General features: G+C 37.9%; 1 non-coding gene across 1 annotated transcript; it reads right to left on the reverse strand.

The window, feature by feature from the left end:
* Positions 1 to 307: 307 nt before the first annotated feature.
* On the reverse strand, positions 308 to 414 carry LOC131252348 (small nucleolar RNA R71). The gene has a single exon (XR_009174374.1). It is a non-coding gene; the product is annotated as a small nucleolar RNA R71 (small nucleolar RNA).
* Positions 415 to 20736: the final 20322 nt, after the last annotated feature.

The following is a 20736-nucleotide window of genomic DNA, read 5'->3' on the forward strand; positions in this document are numbered from 1 at the left end:
ATGCATGATTTTTCCTGAAAACACAGGACAAATGGATATCAAGCCAGGAGTTATCCAACTCCTTCCCAAATTCCATGGACTTGAATCAGAAAGTCCATATTTGCATTTGAAAGAGTTCGATGAGATTATAGCTACATTATGTTTTCCTAATGTATCTGAGGATACAATTAGGCTGAAACTCTTTCCTTTTTCCTTAAAAGAGAAAGCTAAGACGTGGTTACATTCACTGCGTCCTAGATCCATTGGCACATGGAACGACATGCAGAGGGAATTCATAAAAAAATTCTTCCCACATCATAAAACGATTACCCTCAGAAAAGCAATCATGAACTTTGCCCAAAAGGAAGATGAAACATTCTTCCAATGTTGGGAAATGTTCAAAGATTTGGTCAGTTCATGCCTACAACACGGATTTGAAACGTGGCGCATTACAAATTTTTTCTATGATGGACTGACATCTTCCATGCGCCAAATGGTCGAGACAATGTGTAATGGAGAGTTCATCAACAAAGTTGTTGACGAGGTATGGGATTACCTCGATAGTCTCGCTGAAAAAACACAATCATGGGACTATTACCCAAAGTCGAACACCACGTCTAGGCCGACTCAATTAAAGGAGAAAGGTGGATTATATCTCTTGAAAGAAGAGGATGATCTCAAGTGTAAAGTGACTACGCTCATAAGGAAAGTTGAGGCCATGGAAGGAAAGAAGGATAAGGTCAATGAAATTGTTTGCGGCATCTGTGATTGCAACATTCACACAACTGAAAATTGTCCTACAATACCTGCCTTTCGAGGAGTGTTGAATGAACAAGCCAATGCCGTAAATAATTATCAAAGACCTTTTACTGGACCTAACTCCAATACATACAACCCTGGCTGGAAAAATCATCCAAACTTTAGTTGGAGGAATGGACAGACGGCTACTCCTCCAGGTTTCTTCAATCAAAATCCAAATCAAGTGAAACCTCAAGAGGAACCGGTTCAAAATCCCATACAAGAACTGGCTCAGGCAATGCGGGGAATTACAGATTTTATGCAAAAGATAGATTCTCGTATGATGGTTATAGAAAAGGGGATGCTTCCTGCACAACCTCTCCCCAATCCTAAACCGCAGTACGAGAATAATGATCCCAGCTCTTCAAATCAGATGGGGCATGCTAAATCCATCACCACTCTTAGGAGTGGAAAGATCATTGATAAAACTCTTCCGGTTAGGCCCGAAAAGCCTCAAGAACCAGAAGAGGACAACAATGATGGATCGAGTGATGCCCCACAAAAAGTAGAACCAGAACTTTTAGAGAAGCCAGTTGCTCCATTCCCCCAACGGTTGGTTTCGCCAAAACCTCACTCTAACTCTCAGGATATCCTAGAGGCATTGAAACAAGTGAAAGTCAACATTCCTCTACTTGATGTCGTTAAACAGATACCTTCATATGCCGAATTCCTGAAAGACTTATGCACGACCAAACGATGGAAAATTATTCAAAAGAAAATCTTCTTGACTGAGAAAGTGAGTGCCATCCTGAAGCAAGACGTGCCGCAGAAATTCAAAGATCCCGGTAGCCCAACCATATTATGTGTAATCGGGAACCATCGAATTGATCACGCACTTCTTGACTTAGGAGCGAGCGTCAATCTGATTCCCTACTCGGTATACAAACAGTTAGGTTTGGGTGAATTAAAACCCACCCTAACCACACTACAACTTGCTGATCGCTCTGTTCGTGTACCAAGAGGGATAATTGAGGATGTGTTAGTCCAGGTCGATAGATTTTACTACCCTGTAGATTTTATCATCCTGGACACCGAACCCATCAATAACATGAGCACTCAGATTCCCGTCATTCTTGGTCGCCCATTCCTTGCCACGTCAAATGCAATTATCAATTGCAGGAATGGTATCATGACCATGTCTTTTGGAAATTTGACATTGGAGTCAAACATTTTTTTCAATAACGGCAGCAACTCAGAGGATGATGACGATTTCCACGACATTAACATGATTGACTCTTTCGTGGAAGATACGACACCGCTGACCTTATCCTCCGACCATCTGGAGACGTGCCTGGCCCACTCCCATGATTTTGATGATGACATGATTAGGGAGACATGTGCCTTGCTTGATACTGCACCGGTACTTGAAGTTAACCGGTGGAGGCCACAATTTGAAGAATTGCCATAAACCGATATAGTGCCTCTACCGTCTAACCTCAAGCCACCGAAGCTTGACCTAAAACCTTTGCCCTCTGATTTGAAATATGTATATTTGGGTCAAGATGAGACATACCCGGTGGTGATCTCTGCCCACCTGGAGAAAGAACAGGAGAGTATGCTTATATCTACTCTCATTAAGCATAAAGGAGCCCTGGGATGGACGATAGCAGACCTCAAAGGAATCGATCCCTCGATTTGTACTCACCACATATATCTTGAGGATAATGCAAAAACCGCTCGGCAACCACAACGTAGACTAAATCCAAACATGAAGGAAGTGGTTAAGGCCGAGGTTCTTAAACTATTGGACGTGGGTATCATATACCCTATATCTGATAGTCAATGGGTGAGTCCAACTCAAGTGGTCCCTAAGAAGTCCGGAATCACCATCGTAGCCAATGCCAATAATGAACTCGTGCCAACTAGAGTCACTACTGGTTGGAGAATGTGCATTGACTACAGGAAGTTGAATACCGTCACGAGGAAAGACCACTTTTCTTTATCATTCATTGATCAGATCCTGAAAAGGTTAGCTGGTCATTCCTATTACAGTTTCCTTGACGGGTATTCGGGCTACAACCAGATAGAGATAGCCCCTGAAGACCAGGAAAAGACCACATTTACATGTCATTACGGCACCTTTGCCTATCGAAAGATGCCATTTGGACTATGTAATGCCCTTGCCACTTTTCAGCGATGTATGCTCAGTATTTTTTCTGACATGGTGGGGCAATATCTATAGGTCTTCATGGACGATTTCTCTGTTTACGGTCCATCTTTCAGCAAGTGCTTGGAAAGTCTTAAATGTGTGCTGAAAAGATGTGAAGAAAAGAACTTGGTACTTAATTGGGAGAAGTGTCATTTCATGGTTCAGAAGGGAATTGTCCTTGGGCATATCATCTCGTCCAAAGGAATCGAGGTAGATAAGGCAAAAATCGATCTTATCTCTAACCTACCTCCACCTAAGAACATCAGAGACGTGCGATCCTTCTTAGGACACACAGAATTTTACAGGCGATTCATAAAGGACTTTAGTCTCCTCTCTCGTCCTTTATGCACTCTTCTTCAAAAGGATGCTCCGTACGAGTGGACTGACAGGAAGCTTTCACTAAGCTTAAGGGCATGTTGACTAGTGCACCCATCATACAACCACCCGACTGGGGCATTCCTTTTGAACTTATGTGCGATGCGTCTGATTATGCTCTTGGAGCGGTTCTAGGCCAAAGAAAAGATAAAAAACCCTACGTTATTCATTATGCGAGTAGGACTCTAAATCCTGCCCAAGTGAACTACTCGACTACGGAAAAGGAACTCTTAGCTGTAGTGTTCGCCTTGAACAAATTTAGGTCCTACTTGATCGGATCCAAGATCATTATCTATACAGATCATGCGGCACCGAAGTATCTTCTTTCTAAGAATGATTCTAAGCCCCGTTTGATACGATGGATTCTCCTACTCTAAGAATTTGATTTGGAAATTAAAGATAAAAAGGGAGTAGAAAATGTTGTCGCCGATCACCTTTCTCGCCTTAATACCTCTGATCCCCTTGAGACGACTCATATCAACGACATGTTCCCTGATGAACAACTGTTCCGAGTCTCCCATTCACCTTGGTTCGCTGATATTGCTAATTATCTTGCTACAGGTGCCATACCGACACAGTGGACTGCGCAAGATAAGAAGAAATTCTTCACCGAGGTGCGCAACTTTTTCTGGGATGATCCTTACTTATTTAAATATTGTCCAGACCAAATCCTAAGGAGATGTGTACCAGACGATGAGCATCAGAGCGTCATCTCCTTCTGTCACTCAGAGGCCTGTGGTGGTCACTTTTCTGCTAAAAAGACCACGGCCAAGATTCTGCAGTGTGGCTTTTACTGGCCCACTATGTTTAGGGACACTCATGAGTTTTGCAAAGCTTGTGTGCGTTGTCAGAATTGGGAGCATTGTCCCGTCGAAATATGATGCCTTTGAATCCCATTCTTATCATTGAAGCATTTGATTGCTGGGGCATCGATTTCATGGGACCATCCCCCAATCGTTTGAAAATCTGTAGATTTTGCTCGCCGTGGATTATGTCACTAAATGGGTCGAAGCGATTCCGTGTCGAAAGAATGACCATCGCACAGTCATTAAATTCCTAAAAGAAAACATCATTTCTCGATTCGGAACGCCTCGAGCCATCATTAGTGATGGGGGCTCACACTTCTGTAATAAACCATTTGAGAGCTTAATGAAGAAATACGGTATCTCTCATAATGTGAGCACCCCATACCATCCTCAGACAAGTGGACAAGCTGAGATTTCCAATAGGGAGATCAAACACATTTTGGAGAAAACGGTTAACCCAGATCGTAAGGATTGGTCAATCCGATTGACCGATGCCTTATGGGCATACCGCACTGCATTTAAAACTCCTATTGGAATGTCTCCCTTTAGACTTGTCTATGGGAAGGCTTGTCACTTGCCTGTAGTGCTGGAACATAAAGCGTACTGGGCGATCAAAAATCTTAATTTCAATCTGGACAACGCTGGCTCGCTACGCAAACTTCAATTGAATGAACTTGAAGAAATCCGGAATGATGCATACGATAATTCGAGAATTTACAAGGACAAGATGAAAGCATTTCATGACCAACAAATTTTACGAAAATCATTCATGCCTGGTTAGAAGGTCCTTTTGTACAATTCTCGATTACATCTCTTTCCGGGTAAGCTTCGATCTCGTTGGACCGGCCCTTACATTGTTGTCACTGTTTTTCCATATGGGGCTGTTGAGATACGAGATCTCGACAATGGCAAGGAGTTTAAAGTCAATGGACATCGATTGAAACCATTTGTCGAGAAATTTGATTCAGAGAACATGTCCATGCCTCTGACTGATCCTGTTTACCAGGATTGATCTCCTAGTCTGATGGAGGTATAGGTAGGTTTCCTGTTTTCTTAGGACTAGGGTAGTTGCTTTATTTGTCTGGCTGAACAGGGTAAACTTACCGCTCCTGGGAGGCAACCCAGTTCTTCATTTCATTTTTTTTTTATCATTAGTTAGTTCAATGTTTGTGGGTAACATTACTGCAAACCCTCACGAGACTACAACTCGTCCACTAGGGGTAACTTAGGGGTTTAAAGGCTTGTTGCATACGCTAAATGCAATCGAGAGCACCTACGAAAGTGGTGTAGGTAGGATTTCATTTTTGTTATTTTTATTTCATTTTTTGTTGGTTTCTCTCTTGTGCTGACCCGCTCTTACGTAGATATCTTTGGAAAGCCTCTTGATTCTTTCGTCCAGGTACTATCTTTCCATCACTCTATCTTTTCGTTATCCCAAGTACATTGCATGCTTATTTCTTTTATATTGAGGACAATGTAGATTTTTTGGTTGGGGGTGGGAGATTAGGTTTCCTAATCAGTGTTTTCTTGGTCTTGACTAAAAAGTTTAAAAAAAAAAAAATTTGTGAAAATTTTTAATTTTTCAGGATTTCTGATGAAGTCGAAGTGATGTTGACAGGCCATCTAGGGCACTTAGAATTTCAAGATGTGTGATGTTGGTACTTCATGACTCTTGGATTCAGTTATCTATTAAATTTCATAGCTAAGTTTGAATTGTTAATCTATTATTAGAATTGTAAATATTGATTGAGTCATGAATTCGCAGGACACATCTCGCTTGCATATTAAGATTTCAGTTCGATATTAAAGGATTAACTTAGTAATCACTAAACATGAAATGAACCAACTTGAGAAATTGAATGGATTGGGCGAACAGTCTTTACCATAGGTTTGCTCCCTATAGGTGAGGATTCGATTCCCCATGAATGATATGTGAAAAAGTTGGGTGTACAGTCTTTACCTTAGGTTTGCTCCCTATAGGTGAAGATCTGATCCCTCTTCTTGGCATTAATTCTAATCAAATCAAAAATTAAAAGAATAAAAAGATAAGGTGTAAACCAAGTTGGGTTATCGTGATTTCTCTTATTTGTTACCAATGATATCCTTAAATATCAAGGTGAATCTTAATGTTGACAAGTCGAGATTAGACTATACATCCATGGAATTCAATATTTAGAATTATACTAATTGATGGACTAATATTTTGAACTTGATTATGAAGTTTACCGTGAGCTTGATTTCAGGAAAAAGTAATGCCAACATTCATGAATCTTAGAATTCGAGTATCTGAACTATTTTTCATAAATCCCTTGAGTTGTAAAAATTATCCTGTAATTCTCAATTTACTTTTCTCATACTTTGCTCGGGACTAGCAAAATGCTGGTTGGGGGTTGTGTTGAGGGTCAAATATTGCATATCAGACCTAGTTGTTACCTGGATTTACAAACATAGTATTGTTTAACGGCCTGATTTAATCATGTTTGTGATGCAGGGTGTATTCACGAGCTTGGACTGGAAAAGGGTACTAAAAGCATGGATTTAATGCTCTGATGACACCCAAGGGAGGCCAATACCCTAGCCAAGATTTCAGAATTGTCAGGAAGGTCGATATCACGCCGCAAAGACACTCCAAACGCAAGTTGTTTTGCGTTTTTACTGCGCAGACGAACTCAGTTGCTGCGAAAGCTCTTCTATTCCGACTCCAACACAGTCTCTTATGCGAAAAACTTCCGCATGGAGGACGGAAATTGGGTGCCGACGAGAGTGCTATAAAAAAAGAGAGAGAGAAAGTGTAAGAGCAATCAAACGGGTCTCGGTTTTGAGGTTGAAGCGGGTTAGCTTGGTGGTCGGCTGGACGTGAAAGGGAAGCTGGAGCCGTGGGCTGCTGGATCATGAGAGGCACTGATGGGTATTGAAGGAAGGGACGGTGGAGCAGACTGAGGAAGAGAGAGAGTAATATTTCTTTTGAATTTGTTTATTTCAGATTACTGTTTTTTTTTTATTTTAAGAGGATGTTGAGCCTAAACATGTTTATTCTTGGCTAAACCTCTTAGCTGGGGCTAAGAGGTGAAGCTTGTAGCCTGATGGGAGTTTTTTTTTACTTATGTTTTTTTTTCTGTTTAAACTGACCGATGATGTTTCTAGTTTAATCAAAGGAATGTTTTTTTGTCTTTAATGGTCCGTTGTGACTAAAATTACAATGGATCTGCAATGGCCCTGAGTATTCCTTTCCCCTTTTTATGTTTATGAAGTCAGAAAGCCCTGTTGTTCGCCATCGTCTCCTGGGCATGGTCGGATGATGATACCCTTCCTAACTTCCCTGCATTATTGATTGGTTGGTAATTAGTTTAATTCTGTTGTTTACTTTGCCTCATGGGCATGGATTGATGATGGAATCCATTCTAATTCATATATCTTTCATCTCTTTAAAAACTATATTTTCAGTCTAGTTTAGATGATGATGGCATAAGATCTCCCTGATCTCTACAAGTGGATCCTCTGAATCCCCAGTTTCCCTTCCTCTGAATTCCTTAAGTTTAAATTAATCTCTCACCATTATTCATCAATTTACATTGGATTTAGATTCCATCTTTTGCTAGTTCTATATCTAGTTAGCTTCAGATCACGTACAAGTTTCAGTCGCTGTGGATTCGACCTCCGTCTTACCGAGTTTATTACTACATCACAATCCTATACTTGGGGAGTGAACAGTCAGGTGTTGCCAACATTAAGAATTGGTATCAAATGCATACATTAGTATAGGCCATTCTCATGTTATCATTTTTCGGCTATTAACTCGTCTCCAAAGCAATGAGATGAAAACTTGCACAGCTTAGATATAGTTTAAGCTGCTTGTTAATTAAAAAGGAATTGGAATATAGTTTAAGCCAAATGGAATCTAAAAAGAAAAAGAAAAAAAAAAGACGACCGACATCCATCAAATCATACCAAGTCCACCAATCAGATTTTGTATTTTGACAAGAAAAATTAAAAAGTTATAACAAAAGTGAGATTTAAAAAATGATATTTTGAAAAATAAATTTTAAAAAATTAAACAAATTTGTGAAAAAATTGACAAATTGTAAAAAAATATATATTTTTTAAAAAAGAAAACTAAATTATGTAAAATAAAATGTTAAATATATTTATAATAAAAATGATATTTAGTTAAAAGAGAAAAATATATATTTTTGTAAAAAAAAATGTTAAATTTATTTGTGAAAATAAAATTACTAAATTATTAGGCACATCCACTAATTGAACCTTTAATCGCGTTTTTAGACAATCTAATCAGTTCAAATTGAAGAGTAAATAACTTCAGATGTTTAAATCAAATTTCACTGAAATTGTTGGTCAATCTTGTATGCCCAATATCTTTCTCATATATATGTAGCCTGATTGAGGCGAGTAACTAGTCAAATTGAGAATTAATTAGTAAAATAGAGTGAATGAACTAGACATGTGAAATGGGCCAAATATTTTGGTTAAAATTGTGACCCAACTTATAACTGACCTTGTGAGAACCTAAGAATTGATGTTAGTAAGTTTTGTGGGCCTCATCATGATGTGTGTCGAACATCAACATCGTGGATTTGATGTGTCCCATTTATAGTTATGAGATATTTCAAAAATCATCGGTAAACGAAACTCGAGTGGGCCATACCATTTAAAACTATGTGAAGACATCCTAAAAAATATAAAAGCACTTGGTGGGGCCCACATGAGTTTTGGATGCGGTTGAAACTTGGTCTGACCCCTCATCCAAGTGGGACACACATAATGAGTGGGTTGGATATGTGAATCACATTTAGGCAGGCCCAATATATGATTATGAATGTTTTAAGGAAACCTTTCTCCACTACATTTAAGTGAATTACTCGTTACCTTTATCAGAGTAAACTCTGTGGGGTTCACCGTTATTTATTTATTTTATCTACTCCATTCATCCATGTTAACAGATAATTTGAGGTCTAAAGAACAAACAGGAAGCATATCCAAAGCTCAAGTGGACCACACCACAGGAAATAGTGTGATTGAACCTCTACCATTTAAAATTTCTTGGTGGCTATAGAAGTTTTGGATCAAGCTGATGTTTGTGTTTTCTATTCATTTATATATTTTTGATATTATGAACAACCTTTAAATGTTTTTGGACAATCTGATCAGTCCAAACATGAAAAGTAAATAACTTCAGATGTTTAAATCAAAATTCACTCAAATTGTTAATCAATCTTGTTTGCCCAATATCTTTCTCATACGAAATATGTTCGAGGCGAGTAACCGTTTTTGGATGTTGGTCGGTGCTCTATGGGTCCCACCATGATGTATGTGTTTCATCCATGCTGTCCATCCATTTTTACAAATCATATTAGGGCACAATACTAAAAATGAAGGGGATATAAATCTCAGGTGGACCACACCACATGAAAACAATAGTGATTGGATATCCACCATTAAAACCCTCCTAAGGCCCACTGTACCTTTTATTTGACATCCTATCTGTTGATTAGGTCATACAGGCCCAGATGAAGGGAAAAAAAATATCAGATTGATCCATAACTTTATATGGCCCCTAAAAGGTTTTTAATGGTCGACGCTCATTCAACACTGTTTCTTATAATGTGGTCCAGTTGAGATTGGGATATACCTCATTTTTTGTCTCATATCATAAAATAAAATGAAAAATAGATGGATGACAAGGATGAAACATGCACATACATCATGGTGGGGCCCACAGAGCACAGACCATGTGACCCATGACCGCTCGTAAGAGAGACTCACTCTCTGTCCTCTCACACACACTCTCTCTCTCTCTCTCAGATGGATGACGTGGACATAATGGACCATACCACAGGAACACATTAGGAATAATGATTTCCACCGTTGAAATCTTCCTATGGCCTACAATGATTTTTATTTGTCATCCAACCTGTTCAATAGATCACAAATACATGGATGAAGGGAAAACTAAAGTATCAACTTGATCCAAAACTTCGGTGGCCTTACAAATTATTTTAATGGTAGATGTTCAGTTTATACTATTTCCTATGATGTGGTCCACTTCAGATTTTTATAGGCTTCATTTTTGAACTTATGTAATAAAATTATATGTTAAAATGGATAGATGGAGTGGATAAAATAAATAAATTATGGTGGCCCCCATAGGATTTACTCTGTACGCTTGAGAACGGATTGACTACTCCCCTGACACTAACCAATGACTAGTGTTCAGTGCTCTATGGCTCCCACCACGATGTATGTGTTTCATCCATGCTGTCCATATATTTTTACAGATAATTTTACATTATGAGACCAAAAATGAGATATATGCAAATCTCAAGTGGACCACATTACAGGAAACGTGTTGAATGAGCATCGACTATTAAAAATATGATCAATAGGCATAAAAGTTTTGGATTAAGCTTATTTTTATTTTTTCCCTTCATCTGGTCCTGGATGACCAAATCAACAGATTTGATGTCAAATAAACAGTACAGTGGGCCTTAGGAGGATTTTAATGGTGGATATCCAATTACTATTGTTCTCATGTGGTGTGGACCACCTGAGATTTATTTCCCTTTAGTTTTAGGCATAGAGCCTAATATGATTTGTAAAATTGGATGGACGGCATGGATGAAAATCATACATCATGGTGGGGCCCACAGAGCACCGTCCAATCTCGCCCAAATTTGGGCACGCGCTCAAAAGAGCCGCGCGCGCCCACATTCCCTCATCTCTCTCTCTCTCTCTGTCTCTCTCTCACCCCTGCCCTCCCTCGGTGAGGGCTCTCTCTCTCTCTCTCTCTCCCTCGCCGCCCTCCCTTCCTCGCCGCCCTCTCTCACTCACGCGCATCCTCTCTCTCTCGGTCTGCTCTCCACCGCGCCCTCTCTCTCTCTCGGTCCGCTCTCCACCGCGCCCTCTCTCTGTTTCTGTCTCTCTCGGTGCTCTCTCTCTCGTAAATCCACATGAGGTATCTCTCTCTTTCTCTCTCTCTCAATCTCAAGACCGATTGAAACGATTTGGTGATTTAGGGATTTGGGGATTTAGGGATTTGGGGATTGGGGATTTAGGGCCCGTTTGGCCGGGTGGATTAGAAGGGATTGAATGGTATTAGGGTGGATGACATGGTAATGATGGTGTTGTCAGTGGATTGTCTTGAGATCCATGGGATTGCTATATCACTGGATTGCTATATTGACTGTTTGGCACGCCCGCCAATCCCGGATTAAACCTTCCCATCCCTTCCAATCCTCGAACCAAACACGTCCAAGCAAATTTGAACAAGTTAGGGTGGATTGGATGGGATTTAAAGGTAATAATGGTTTTGTCGGTGGATTGTCTTAAGACCCATGGGATTGGGATTAGATCACGACTCTGTTTGGACGCCTGGCCAATCCAGGATTTAACTTCTAATCCTTTCCAATACCATCCAATCCCTTCCAATCCGACCGGCCAAACGGGCCCTTAGGGATTTTGGGATATGGGGATTTAGGGATTTTGGGATTAAGGTGGGCCCTACTGAGTTTACTCAGTACAATAAGAGCGTACTGAGTAACTCAGTATGCAATCCGATTTCGTCTGTAGCACCACCATGATCTATGGCCCCACCATGATGTATATATTTTATCCATGCCATTCATCCATTTTTACAGATCATTTTAGGGCTTTATCTCAAAAATTAGAGCTGGTGCTTTTGATCGTTTGAAGCAGAATGCAACTAAAGCTAAGATTCCTTTTTCTAAAATGTAAATAAGTTACAGGTGACGTAGTTACAGTTGGCGTTTGGGGGAGGAAAGTCACTTGTTTGGGGTGAGAGGATTTTAATACACCAAAAAAAAAAAAAAAAATAGTTGCCAGCAATTTTATGTGCATAGATGGTTCTCCTGCACAATAGGAAAAAGACTGGAGGATTTTTTGAATGTAAATTCTAAGGACCTGTTTGGGTTCCACTTTAAAATGAATTCATATCTTTTTAGTCGATCTCTAATTCATATCTTATAATTACATGAACTTGGATTACACTCTAAAATTCAGTTTATGTAATTCACATTTCGGATCTGACATTAATAGAGATGCAGAACTTGTACAAGCACTTCTGCAGAAATTTGTCTGATATGTGCTCATGCATAGTATCTTTGAGCTGACTGTTCCAAGATTGTATTCCTCCTGCCTGTTCTTGGCAATGCTGGGAGCAATACATTGAAATCATACATGACAAACAGGGTATACTATTTGCTGGAAATTCATTGAAGCAGAAGTGGCAGTGAGTTTCGCGACATTGTTTCAATGCAATCTGCAAAACACTGTAACAAGAAGCATACATAGATTTAGTGTACTAGGTCTTAACCAATCAGACATTTTGAGAACTGTACAATGTTTGTTTTGTTATTCATCCCTTAAGAACGAAATAAAAATACATATAAAATCTTATTGGGTGCAAAGAGAAAAACAAGGCCCATTGGACCAGTGATGCAATCAGCTGATGTAGCATGCCACATTAGCATGTACTTCCTACGTTGCTTTTTCTTTACCACTGTTTCCAAGGATTTTGTTGTAGGAAATGAGGATTTACAAATGATATTGATTTTCTGCTGTTGTATACTCGTTCCTTGCTCATTCTATTGCCTTGGTTAAGGAAATGAGTACAGATTTTGCTGATTGGTTTCACTTGTGTTAATATCTTGATTGATTTTGGTTAAAAAATGAACTGTGCTTCTCTTAATACGCTGTCTTTCTTGTTGGTTATTCATGTTTCCCTGATATGATTGGATTTTGTTGCAAGCAAGGAGATTTGAGCTGTTTTTTGTCCCCATGAAGAACTGCTGAATCAAACTGTAGAATCTTGAGTTAGCTCTTCTTCTTCTTCTTCTTCTCTTTTTTCTAATCGGCAAAGAAAATTTCATTTATTATTTTGTTTCATGAAATATACACAGCAGTGGCAGTGTGGTATTATTATTTATTATCATGACTCCCTTATAAAAATTGAATGTGATTTTTTTTTTTTCGGTGTTGATGCCTCAAAAATTTTGAATCATAGGTATGAGTTCAAAAGCAACCATGGAGAATGGGTCATCACAGTGAAACCTGATTTAGGTCCTGGAATATCTGAACGAGTTCCAAATTTGTACATTAGTTCCAAATTTGTTAATGCTGCCAGTGCTGCTCGTCTTTTGGTCAGATAAAATATGTTTATGTCTACATAACACTGTTTGTTTCATTTTGTGCTTTCCCTAACATTTTCACATAAAAAATCATTTGTGTTGTATCCACAGCTACATGGAGTCAGACCCTGTAAAAATTGCAGCAGAAGGTGTAGAACGGTTTAAGAAGGAAAATTGTGATCTGATAATTGTAGACACAAGTGGACACCACAAACAGGAAGCGGCTCTGTTTGAAGAAATGCACCGTGTCTGAAGCAACGGTATTCATTTTCTTATTCTAAAGGTTTATCACTCTTATTCATTTATTTTGGTTGCCAACATGCTATCTATATCACATTTAAGTTCCTTGATGTTGTAGAAACCAGATCTTGTTATATTCGTCATGGATAGCAATATGATATGTTCGTGTGATGTCTGGACAGTCTCTGTAGGTATTTCACACCCTTTTATCATACTTATCTGCAAAATGCACTTATCCACAATGCCTTTAAATTGATTTTTATATATTCTTTGGTGACATCAAGATCTTATATATATGGCTTTTATCATTTATGCAAAACACGCTTATATATAGTGTTTCCAAATTGATTTTGAAACCCAACATTGTTTTAAGAAGAACCTTCATTTTGTTTCATGAATAGAGGATGGACAAGTGATGAGCTTTTTTGTTGTATTAGAAAGAAAATTTATTAGGAGATGTCTGAGTGAGGCACATGGGATAATTGTGAGTCCATCTCTCCATATGTCACATTTGTTATATATGAAAAGATCATCAACTATCTACCCTGTTTCAATCTAGAAAAAAAGAAGCAGCATTTGGTCTAGCTGGATGTATCTGACTAATAAATTGATACTTATTGATAAATTGGAAAATTTTTATTTGGTAAATGTTTTCTTGATTTTTTCTTATTCCTTATATTATTTCCCAGTTATATTTGTGTTGGTTTCAGAGTACAGGTAGCAATAGAAAGTGTTGGTCGATTGTGGCTTATAGACAAAGGGATGAGTAACCAACAATACGAATATGGGAGGCCTTCTCTAGGTATCCAGATGCTTTTAGATATAATTATGTTGTTTTTAAATGTATTAGCTCGAAATTGATGGAGTAGACCCGGATGTGCGTCGGAGCTATCCGGATGTTTAGCGGGGGTCCCTAGAAGGTGGGAACCGCTGTTATGACCATGATGAAGCTGTCCATTTCCTATGGAAAGCATTGGAGTGGCTTGGCCATTTGGACAGGCCATGTTTATGTATTTAATACAAATTGATCGAGCAGACCCGGATGTGCGTCGGAGCTATCCGGATGTTGAGCGGGGGTCCCTGGAAGGTGGGAACCGCTGTTATGACCATGATGAAGTTGTCCATTTCCTATGGACAGCATTGGAGTGACCTGACCATTTGGACAGGCCATGTTTATGTATTAACTCGAAATTGATGGAGCAGACATGGATGTGCGTCGGAGCTATCCGGAAGAGCGGGGTTCCCCGGAAAGAGGGAACCGCTATTATGACCATGATGAAGCTGTCCATTTTTTATGGACAGCATTGGAAGGGCCTGGCAATTTGTGTCGGATGGCCGTGTTTATATCTGTATTTGCAGGGACCATACCCTTAACCTAAACCAAAACCTATGACCTAAAACCTTAACCTATAACCTAAACCTCAACCTTAACCTAAACTTAAACCTAAACCTAAACCTAAACCTTAACCTAGACCTATAACATATAGCCTTAACCTAAACCTAAAACCTAAATGTATTCTCAAATCCCTAAACCTAAACCTACACCTAATCCTAATCTCAACTCCCTCACCTAAACCTAAACCTAAACTTGAAAACCAAAACCTAAACCCGATCCCGAACCCGAACCCGATTTCCTAAACCTAAACCTTAACCTATTCTCAATTCCCTAAACCAATTGCTTATAACCTAAACCGAAAGCTAAACTTATACCTTAACCTAAACCTATAACCTATAACCAAAATCAAAACCACGTTTCCCTATACCTAAACCTAAACCTGTAACCTATAACTTAAATCAAAACCAAAACCAAACCTAAACCTAAACCTAAACCTATAACCTATAACCTAAACCTAAACCTAAAACCTAATGTATTCCCAAATCCCTAAACCTAAACCTACACCTAATCCTAATCTAAACTCCCTAACCTAAACCTAAACTTAAACTTGATAACCCAAACCTAAACCCGATCCTGAACCCAAATCCGATTTCCTAAACCTAAACCTTAACCTATTCTCAATTCCCTAAACCTATTGCTTATAACCTAAACCGAAACCAAAACCTATACCTAAACCTAAACCTAAACCTAAACCTAAACCTATAACCTATAGCCTAAACATAAACCTAAAACCTAAATGTATTCTCAAATCATTAAACCTAAATCTGAACCTGAACCTAAACCTTAACCTAGACCTATAACCTATAGCCTTAACCTAAACCTGTAACTTATAGCCTTAACCTAAACCTAAAACCTAAATGTATTCTCAAATCCCTAAACCTAAACCTACACCTAATCCTAATCTCAACTCCCTCACCTAAACCTAAACCTAAACTTGAAAACCAAAACCTAAACCCGATCCCGAACCCGAACCCGATTTCCTAAACCTAAACCTTAGCCTATTCTCAATTCCCTAAACCAATTGCTTATAACCTAAACCGAAAGCTAAACTTATACCTTAACCTAAATCTATAACCTATAACCTAAATCAAAACCACCTTTCCCTAAACCTAAACCTAAACCTAAAACCTATAACTTAAATCAAAACCAAAACCAAACCTAAACCTAAACCTATAACCTATAACCTAAACGTAAACCTAAAACCTAATGTATTCCCAAATCCTCAAACCTAAACCTACACCTAATCCTAATCTAAACTCCCTAACCTAAACATAAACCTAAACTTGATAACCCAAACCTAAACCCGATCCTGAACCCAAACCCGATTTCCTAAACCTAAACCTTAACCTATTCTCAATTCCCTAAACCTATTGCTTATAACCTAAACCGAAACCAAAACCTATACCTAAACCTAAACCTAAACCTAAACCTATAACCTATAGCCTAAACATAAACCTAAAACCAAAATATATTCTCAAATCATTAAACCTAAATCTGAACCTGAACCTAAACCTTAACCTAGACCTATAACCTATAGCCTTAACCTAAACCTGTAACCTATAGCCTTAACCTAAACCTAAAACCTAAATGTATTCTCAAATCCCTAAACCTAAACCTACACCTAATCCTAATATCAACTCCCTCACCTAAACCTAAACCTAAACTTGAAAACCAAAACCTAAACCTAATCCCGAACCCGAACCCGATTTCCTAAACCTAAACCTTAACCTATTCTCAATTCCCTAAACTAATTGCTTATAACCTAAACCGAAAGCTAAACTTATACCTTAACCTAAACCTATAACCTATAACCTAAATCAAAACCACCTTTCCCTAAACCTTAACCTAAACCTATAATATATAACCTAAATCAAAACCAAAACCAAACCTAAACCTAAACCTAAACCTATAACCTATAACCTAAACCTAAACTTAAAACCTAATGTATTCTCAAATCCCTAAACCTAAACCTACACCTAATCCTAATCTAAACTCCCTAACTTAAACCTAAACCTAAACTTGATAACCCAAACCTAAACCCGATCCTGAACCCAAACCCGATTTCCTAAACCTAAACCTTAACCTATTCTTAATTCCCTAAACCTATTGCTTACAACCTAAACCGAAACCAAAACCTATACCTTAACCTAAACTTAAACCTAAACCTATAACCTATAACCTGAACATAAACCTAAAACCTAAATGTATTCTCAAATCCTTAAACCTAAATCTAAACCTTAACCTAAACCTTAACCTAAACCTATAACCTATAGCCTTAATCTAAACCTGTAACCTATAGCCTTAACCTAAACCTAAAACCTAAATGTATTCTCAAATCCCTAAACCTAAACCTATACCTAATCTTAATCTCAACTCCCTCACCTAAACCTAAACCTAAACTTGAAAACCAAAACCTAAACCTAAACTTGAAAACCAAAACCTAAACCCGATCCCGAATCCGAACCTGATTTTATAAACCTAAACCTTAACCTATTCTCAATTTTCTAAACCAATTGCTTATAACCTAAACCGAAAGCTAAACTTATACCTTAACCTAAACCTATAACCTATAACCTAAACATAACCTAAAACCCAAATGTATTCTCAAATCCCTAAACCTAAACATACACCTAATCCTAATCTCGACTCCCTAACCTAAACCTAAACCCGATCCCGAACCCGAACTCGATTTCCAAAACCTAAACCTTAACCTATTCTCAATTCCCTAAACCTATAGCTTGTAACTTAAACTTAAACTAAACCTTAACCTAAACCTATAACCTATATCATAAACCTAAACCTAAACCTGTAACCTATAACCTAAACCTAAACCTAAAACCTAAAAGTATTCTCAAATCCTTAAACCTAAACCTAAACCTTAACCTAAACCTATAACCTATAGCCTTAACCTAAACCTATAACATATAACCTAAACATAAACCTAAAACCTAAATGTATTCTCAAATCTCTAAACCTAAACCTACACCTAATCCTAATCTCAACTCCCTAACCTAAACCTAAACCTAAACTTGAAAACCAAAACCTAAACCCGATCCCGAACCCGAACCCGATTTCCTAAACCTAAACCTTAACCTATTCTCAATTCCTTAAACTAATTGCTTATAACATAAACCGAAACCTAAACTTATACCTTAACCTAAACCTATAACCTATAACCTAAACATAAACCTAAAACCTAAATGTATTCTCAAATCCCTAAACCTAAACCGACACCTAATCCTAATCTCAACTCCCTAACCTAAACCTAAACCTAAACTTGAAAACTCAAACCTAAACCCGAACCCGAACCTGATTTCCTAAACCTAAACCTTAACCTATTCTCAATTCCCTAAACCTATAGCTTATAACCTAAACTTAAACCTAAACCGTAACCTAAACCTATAGCATAAACCTAAACCTAAACCTAAACCTGTAACCTATAACCTAAACCTAAACCTGTAACCTATAACCTAAACCTAAACCCAAAACCTAAATGTATTCTCAAATCCTTAAACCTAAATCTAAACCTTAATCTAAACCTTAACCTAAACCTATTACCTATAGCCTTAACCTAAACCTGTAACCTATAACCTAAATATAAACCTAAAACCTAAATGTATTCTCAAATCCCTAAACCTAAACCTACACCTAATCCTAATCTCAACTCCCTAACCTAAACCTAAACCTAAACCTAAACTTGAAAACTCAAACCTAAACCCGATCCCGAACCCGAATCCGATTTTCTCAACCTAAACCTTAACCTATTCTCAATTCCCTAAACCCATTGCTTATAACCTAAACCGAAACCTAAACCTATACCTTAACCTAAACCTATAACCTATAACCTAAACATAAACCTATAACCTAAGTGTATTCTCAAATCCCTAAACCTAAACTTACACCTAATCCTAATTTCAACTCCCTAACCTAAACCTAAACCTAAACTTGAAAACTCAAACCTAAACCTGATCCCGAACCCGAACCTAATTTTCTAAACATAAACCTTAATGTATTCTCAAATCCCTAAACCTAAATCTACACCTAATCCTAATCTTAACTCCCTAACCTAAACCTAAACCTAAACTTGAAAACCAAAACATAAACCCGATCCCGAACCCGAACCCGATTTCCTAAACCTAAACCTTAACCTATTCTCAATTTCCTAAACCTAAACCTTAACCTATTCTCAATTTCCTAAACCTAAACCTAAACCTTAACCTAAACCTAAAACCTAAATGTATTCTCGAATCCCTAAACCTAAACCTACACCTAATCCTAATCTCAACTTCCTAACCTAAACCTAAACCTAAACTTGAAAACCCAAACCTAAACCCGATCTCGAACCCGAACCCGATTTCCTAAACCTAAACCTTAACCTATTCTCAATTCCCTAAACTTTTATCTTGTAACCTAAACCTAAGCCTAAAGCTATACCTAAACCTGTAACCTAAACCTAAGCCTAAAGCTATACCTAAACCTGTAACCTATAACTTAAACCTAAACCTAAAACCTATTGCTTATAAGCTAAACCTAAACCTAAACCTAAATGTATTCTCAAATCCCTAAACCTAAACCTACACCTAATCCTAATCTCAACTCCCTAATCCAAACCTAAACCCGATCCCGAACCCGAACTTGATTTCCTAAACATAAACATTAACCTATAACCTAACATAAACCTAAACCTATTACCTGCACTTATAACCTAAACATAAGCCTAAAACCTAAACCTAAACCTAAAATCGAAATGTATTTTCAAATCCTTGAACCTAAACCTACACCTAATCATAATCTCAACTCCCTAAACTTAAACTTAAACTTGATAACCCAAACCTAAACCCGATCCCGAACTCGGACCCGATTTCCTAAACCTAAACCTTAACCTATTCTTAATTCCCTAAAGCTATAACCTATATACTATAACCTATAACTAAAACCTAAACCTTAACCTAAACCTATAACCTAAGCCTAAACCTTAACCTAAACTAAAACCTATAACCTATAACCTATAACCTAAACTTATAACCTATAACCTAAAACCTAATCCTGAACCTAAACCTAAAACCTAACACCTAAAACTTAAAACCTAAACCTGAACCTATTTTAATGATCAGTTTTATTTTTAAAAAGTGCTCACTTTTTGGAAGAAGTTTATGCAATTCTTCATGATTCTAAATTATAATGTTTTGTTGGTTTAATATTTTTTTTTTAGGTGAAAGACACAAAAAGAAAATTGTTGCTGATTTTTTTTCTTTTTTTAGTTATGATGTTAAACTTATATATATTTATGTGTGGATGAATGTAATGTGGATAAGATTGCTTGTGTTTGGATGAATGTAATTTATGTTGGATTTACGTAGTTTGGGTTTAGATGAATGTAGTTTATGTTTGGATGAATGTAGTTTATGTTGGATTTACGTAGTTTAGGTTTAGATGAATGTGAATGTGAATATGATGAAATATATTATATAACAGGTGTATATCAGGAAGAATATGATGATGTAACAGGTGTATATTGACCCTCTTATAAGGGACGGTCCATGACAGTCCTTTTGAAGGACAGTCCATGACAATCCTTTTTAAGGACGGTCCATGACCGTCCTTTTAAAGGACGGTCTGTGGCCGTCCTTTGAAGGCCCATAAGAGACGGACCATGACAGTCCTTTTTAAGGATGGTCCATGACCGTCTTTAAAAAGGACGGTCTATGGCCGTCCTTTAAACGATCCATGACCGTCTTTTTTAAGGACAGTCGATGGCCGTCCTTTAAAGGCTCATAAGAGACTGTCCGAGACCGTCCTTTTTAAAGACGGTTCACGACCGTCCTTTTTTAG

This window comes from Magnolia sinica, chromosome 7 (genome assembly GCF_029962835.1).
Source record: "Magnolia sinica isolate HGM2019 chromosome 7, MsV1, whole genome shotgun sequence".
NCBI lineage: Eukaryota > Viridiplantae > Streptophyta > Magnoliopsida > Magnoliales > Magnoliaceae > Magnolia > Magnolia sinica.